Raw genomic sequence first — 6,912 nt, forward strand, 5'->3', positions numbered from 1 at the left:
TTTAGTGACAAATAATTGTGCCTACAGCTGTAATAAATACAGGCAGAAGTGTGGCAAGTTAGGATGAAAAAATCCACAGTGCAACATCTATTCATTTTGTGTGTGTCTCCCTTTCCTTACCTAAGGTGTGACTGTCATGACCCTCTCCCACAAGTGGCACCATGCTGGTCTGTAGCAGTATGGCCCCTGGCTGGGGGGGCTCACCTTTCTCCATGGCACCCACCTTCACCCAGTGTCCTACAACACTGCTGGGGTAGAACAGTAAACTCAGTGTATGTCCCAGCATGCACATGAATTGCTTCTAAAGAGAGGAGTAAAGTGTTTCCCAAGATAGGTGAGGAAGAGTGTGGCAGAATTGAGCTGAATAAATTTAAAAATATCTGACCATCAGACAGGTCCTTGGTGACCAGAATAGACTCACTCCATCTGTTACAGCTCATGCAAGAGCACAAAAGAATGAGATTCTCTTTTCAATGATCTTCATGAGAGTTTCCTCTTTTGGGAGGGAATTGTCAACCAGCAAAACTCATACATCTGACTTTTACATAGCCTTCTTCACCCAGCTTGGTATGGCAGACATTTGAGAGGTAAGAGAAGTGAAGAGTGTTAAAAAAGAGTGGAGTCTTTCCACCTATTCACAGCTGCAAAATGCAGTGAGTTAGGGACAAGTAAGGCAGCAGGCTGAGGCAGCTTGAGAACCACAAAGTTTTTTTACTTTTCAACCTTGTCCTGGTGGATGTTAACACAGAGTAGAGCCTGTCCTACACAAGGTTTTCTTTGTGTAAAATACAACATTTCTTTGTAGAATCAATAACATCTCAGACCAGAGAAAAACCACCAACAGTCTCCTTCCTAGGAATAGCACATTCTTGATTCTCATTCTCTACTTTATCTGCCAGCTGTTTTAACTGATTAGTCAAAGGCACACTCCTTGTTGACATCAAATATGTGGCAAAAACAAGTGTATAAATGAATAATTATTTCCAACACTTGCAATGAGATTAAGCGCTTATTGGATTAGGAAAATAACAGGATTTAATGGGGTCATTTATGCTGCAACTCTAGTATAAAAATGTGCATGCATACATATCAGATTACTATCTCTATAGTCCATCTAGCTAGAACCATTTAAATATTTTATCTATCCAGCACTAATACATTTCTGATCTCTTCCTTTTTAATACACTACAGGTGAGTGTCCTTGGGCATCTCTGTAGTGAACACGTGACTCGGTTGTTATTGCCATTAGTGAACAAGCGTTTTTCAGTATGAGCTAATTTTGGTATCTTATAACTTTCCTACATCTGGGGAGCCGCCTTTTAAGCCTCAGGCACCTACGACAAATGCCTCTCTCACTGCTTATCCCTCTGTATGTTGCTGGAGTCATCACAACCTCCTTCAGTCTTCGTTGCAGTGTCCCTACAGGTTCCTGGGAAAAAGAAAGGAAGAGGAAAGGATCATTTGGTGAACCTACATATGTACCATTGTAATTGTTGTATTAGGCAAGGTTTTGTTGGCAGGAGGGCTGTAGGGGTGACCTCTATGAGAAGAGGCTGAGGGCTGCCCCATGCTGGACACAGCCAGCTCCAGTGAGCTCCCCCATGGACACAGCACAGGACACAGCTGAGCCCAGCAGGGGAGTCTGTGGTGCCTCTGTGAAAAAATACTTAGGAAAGGGTAGAAAACACTGGACAGACAGAGGAGGAGGGGAAAAAAAGAGTGAGAAACAACAGAGAAAACACCAATGTCAGTGGAGGAAGAGGAGGAGGAAGAAGTTCTTCCGGCACCAGAGCAGATATTCCCCAGCAGCCTGAGGAGAGGACCATGACAGAGCAGATGGATATTCCTGAAGGAACTGCAGACCACGGAGAGCCCACAGTGGAACGCGTGTTTTCCTGAAGGATTGCAGCCCATGGAAAGGACCTACACTGGAGTAGGGGAAAAGTGTGAGGAGGAAGAAGCAGCAGAGAGAAACTGCTATGTGTTGACCGTAACCTGAATTCCCCATCCTCCCCACAACACTCAGCAGGGCAGTGAGAGGAGCTGGGAATGAAGGATTGAAGTTCAGACTGGGAAAGCGGGAAGGAAAGGTGGTGTTTCAATGTTTGTATCCTTGTTCCTCACTACCCAAATCTACTTAAACTGGCAATAAATGAAATTAATTTTCCCAATTCCAGTCTGTTTTGCCAGTGATGGTAATTTCTAAGTGATCTTCCTGTCCTTACCCCAAGTCACAAGCTTTCTCATTTTTTTTTTTTGTTTTTTTCTTATTTTCTCCCCCTGTCCTGCTGAGGAGACAGAGTGCAGCTGGGTGTCCATCTGGCTATTAGCCAAGATTAACCCATCACACCATTTGCAAGTTCTAGATTGATTTTTTCAGACACTATGATCTACAGATGGCTTCGTGGTGTAGTGTGTGTCTCTGTTTTCCAGGCTAATTTGAAAAAGAATGATGCTGAGTATCTGTTCCTTACTGGTAAGATCAGTATGGACATCTGAATGGTGAAATAATAAGCTTCTTTTTTTCGGCCTAGATTGCAGAGCAATGAACTTCCTGAAGCCACTTTGATTTGACTCTCAGGAGAGTCAAAAGCTAGATGGTGCTGGAAATTGTAGGAGGATCAGAATAAAAAGAGGTATCCACAAAAAAAAGTCTGTCTGAATCCCAAATACTAGCGTAGGAGCAATCAAGACAGGGAATACTGGTAGGTATTTCTCTATTTTGAATGACTCTCTATCTGTTGACTTGTCTAAACTGAAGGAAGCTTTGTTTACATGACAGCTGCACTCTGCCTTCTGTACGCCTAATCTGCTATATGTCCTTTAAAAAGATGTAGTTGGCTGCTTCAATTCCTGGAAAACAAGCACTAATGTTGGCTGTAGGACCCTAATAAGTGACAGAAAACCAGCCTTTTTTCCAGGAATAAAGTTAAATTAAAGAGTCAGTAACTAAAGTTGTGTGATTGTTGATGCTTCCATTCACAGGACATTCAGACAAAATGAAAAATGTTGAGCAAATCTAAGGTTTTTTAACAACTTTTTAACTGCACAAAATATTTAACTTAACCTGAAACAGAAATTTCACTGTGATTTTGAGAGTTTCTTTACTTTTTTAAGGTACATTTCAAGGAAAATTGAACATGTAAAGTATTTTTAAACCAGAAAATAATAATATTTATTTTAAAGTATTGCAATAAAAAAACCACCTATGTTTTCCAATTTATTTTCAGGAGTTTAAGGAAAGTTACTTTTTGTTTGGCTGGTTTTGACAATTAACTTGATAAAATGAAATAAAATTCTCAGAGTTGTTTGGTACTGCTGAACCTGCCTTTTTTATGTATATGAAAAATACATACACTGTATCAGATGAAAAATATTGACAGACTCTACCTGGAGCCAGACACACTCCACCTGCAGTGTTAAAGCTCTGGAGCTGCCACAAGGGAGAAGTCTGGGGAAGGTTGAGGGATGGATCAGTGCTTCTTATTGATCCCAGTAAAGTTGTTCAGGTCTTTCAATACCAGACAAAGCTATAAAGCATATAAAAATCCTAAATAAACAAAAGAACAAATATGTCTTTCGATATCCTTTTCTTTAGGTAAAGCTTCCAACAAAGTAAAACAGACTCTATCTTATCTCCTTGCAAAGTGAATGTATAATTTAATTAATGCTTCTCATATTTTTTTAAGCTTTGTGAACAAAGCAAAAAAGCCTGGCCAAGAGAGGTAGACAACACAGCATGACAAACTGATCACCCCAAATCTGGATTCAACAGGTACAGTCAATATTAAAGAGTAACCACTTTTTCACCAAAACCATCTTCCCTTCTTATTGCTCCACGACACACCTATCATATTTGAACTGTTTGTGAATGCAACATGTAAAGATCAGACCCCGTTCAAAAGCATATACTTAGCTTTTAGAAACGGGATGGTCTTACAAAGTCTAGGAAATACTCTCATCCTGACAGCTGAGCACGTATCTAAATACTTCACTGTGGGTTCCTAGCAAATTCCTGTCTCTTGCATGCTTTTATAAGTATCATGTGCGTGTGGTTAGACTAACCCAAGAGGTGGTCTACAAGAGGTACCCAACTCTCGTTTGGCAGCCTGACTTTTCCGCAGAGAGAATGGGAGCAGTTCCGGGGGCAGAAAGACATGGCTGACTTGGATCACCAGATGACTACATTATTGCAAGGAAATGGGGGTGAAGGAGGAGGAAAGAAGGATGCACACGCCTGCCCATATACAACCTGTTGTCATATTTGAGGGATAGAGGACGACAGGCAGCCTCTAACTGCCTCTAACACCTCTAACAGCTCACAGCCAGAATGGGTGGAGGAGGAAGGAGGCAGCAGAGGTGGAGCTGCCTCCATGTTTTAGCAAAGAAGGGGAGAGAAGCCTTGCCACAGCCTGCTGTATGCAGGACAGGGCTGGAAGGAACCTGGGGAAGAAGGACACAGACCATCTGCTTACCCAGCACCCAGAAATCAAGCAGAAATCCTGACCTTCAAGGTGGGAATCCTGCCCCTGAAGTGGAATCCTGCCCCTGAAGCTGCCAAGGCTGGAATATGCTGAACTAGGACATGAGCTTCTTCGGGCTAGGTCTATGGGCCTACTTACTTCTCGTCTTATACCCTGCAGCATGGGATTTGCTTACACTGAAAGCCATCAGTGCTGAACCTCACACCTCATCTATGCTTGCAGTGACCATGACTGGATCAAGCCCAACTACTTCTGAAAGTTTTCTGGTTTTCCTTACCCAAATACAAGAAACTTCATTTTGTGAAAGCCCAGCATCTTTTTCCTTTGTGATTTTGCTGGTAAAACATGGTGTTCATCACAAAACATCATGGAGACAAAGTCAATAGGGATATTTCCCTCACTTTCATGCACTTCTGTATAAAGAGATATGAGGTATTCTGAGCTAGAAGTACATACTACAGAGCTATATAAACCCCACAGTTTTCCTTAGGAAAGGAACACAGTTATGGAAACCAGTCTCCTACAAATGGAAGGCAAAACTGCTACCAAAGCAGGGCTCTCAGGACCAAGTGAAGCCACCAAAGTGCCAAGGTCATGAAGCAGCACAGGATCTCCCATGTCCATGATGTGAAAAGCGTTCCTCCCCACCAGACTCTCCCACTGATAAACCCCCATCTCAGATTTGTGGACAATGCCAGTTCTATGCTCTTTAGTGAGTTTTCCTGAGACCAAACAGATTTTATTGCTGCTGGGTTTTCTTAAGAATGTATTTTCTTATCTTTTTTTCTATAAGAATGGTGTCTTGGACTTTTTGCATTTGCTCAGGCACTCTGTATATGAAACAGATCTAGATATGCATGTCTGCGCACCCTGTCCATCCCAAAAAATCTCTCCATATCCACCTGGTCACTGACTGAATAAACTGACTGAATTTCCCACATCTCAGGATCAAATCAGAAGCGGAATACCTTATCTGATACACTGTTCCATATCATCATACCAGACAGTACCCACCCTCAGAATTTGTTTTTGATGATAAAATCACTGTTATCTAAAAGGAGGCAATGTGTTCTCAGTAGTGTGCAAACATTGGTTCAAATACTCTACGTCTGTGTTTTAATCCAAATACATTCTTTAGATTGTACTGTCAAATCTTTTCCCTTTTTCTTTTTAAAATCAAAAATATAAAATTTTATGATATTGTGAATTGTTTTAACCAAGAAATTGGGACTCATGGGCAGAAGTTGGGAAATCCATAGTTGTGGTTTCTGCAACTCAACTACGGCAAGATATGTCATAAAAAACCCCTACATATCCAATGTTCAATACATCACGTTGTATGTTGTTTCAGTACACACATTCAAATAACAATGAAGTAAAAATAACTTAAGGGTTTTATGTTCACTTTTAACGTGTTCACATGCGCGTTTGCTGTGCAAAGCTAGGTGACACAACTTTTACCAAAACTCGAAGTAAATTTACTATGTGCTATTCTGCTTATATACTCTCCACACAAACACACACATATGAAAATACACTCATTCCTATCTACACCAGTGACCAAAGCTAAAAATAAAACTGGTTTTCATGTTGTCTTTGCCTATATCACAGTGATATTGCAAAGCTGGGACTTGAAAACACCTTCCCTGCTTGCAGCTGTATATATGAGGATTCCTGAGCTCAGCACAGAATTTCTACTTTTCAACTTTTTTGTTCCAATAAATACATGAAAACAAACAAACCACGCATGACTCAAAATAATTTGATCTTTTACTTCTTCTGTATCTTTACTCCTTTCCTATTTGAAGACCTCTTGTCATATTTTCCTAGCTCTTTTCCTGCTATCCTCTTTACTGAGCTCCTCACATCTGTCCTCTCCCAAATGTTTCCTATGTTTTTAATCAGATCATCCACGCATAGATGTGATCACATACCGCATTCCTCATCAGAGGATTCTGAAGACATCACTATCACCCACACAACAGTGTCTCCCTTTCCCAGAACATCTCCTCTCAGATCACTACAGATGGGCCCTGTCTCAGGCTTCCTTTGAACACCTCTCTCCTTGCACACAACTCATCCTTCTTCTCAAAAATGCTCTCTTCCCTCTGTGGATAGGGGAGGCATTTCTATTTACAGTAATGCATGTATATTTGGTGGCCAAAATTCAAAGATATCATTCAAATATTCAGGCTTGAAACAGCTAATCTTAAAAAAGTTGATTTAGATCAGAGCAGCCTCTCTGCTGAAAAGACGTCACACCATCACTTCATTTCCTCCCCTGGCTTCCTGTTGAAGACAAGGTCATATTCAAGATTTTAGCCTGTATTTTCAAATCCACATATATGACTAGTCTGAATTATGCGTGGGATTGCTTTGTCCTCCACAAACACGACACATTGCATCAGCTACTCTCCAGATGTGAACA

Source organism: Strix uralensis, chromosome 1 (assembly GCF_047716275.1).
Source record: "Strix uralensis isolate ZFMK-TIS-50842 chromosome 1, bStrUra1, whole genome shotgun sequence".
Classification (NCBI taxonomy): Eukaryota; Metazoa; Chordata; class Aves; order Strigiformes; family Strigidae; genus Strix; species Strix uralensis.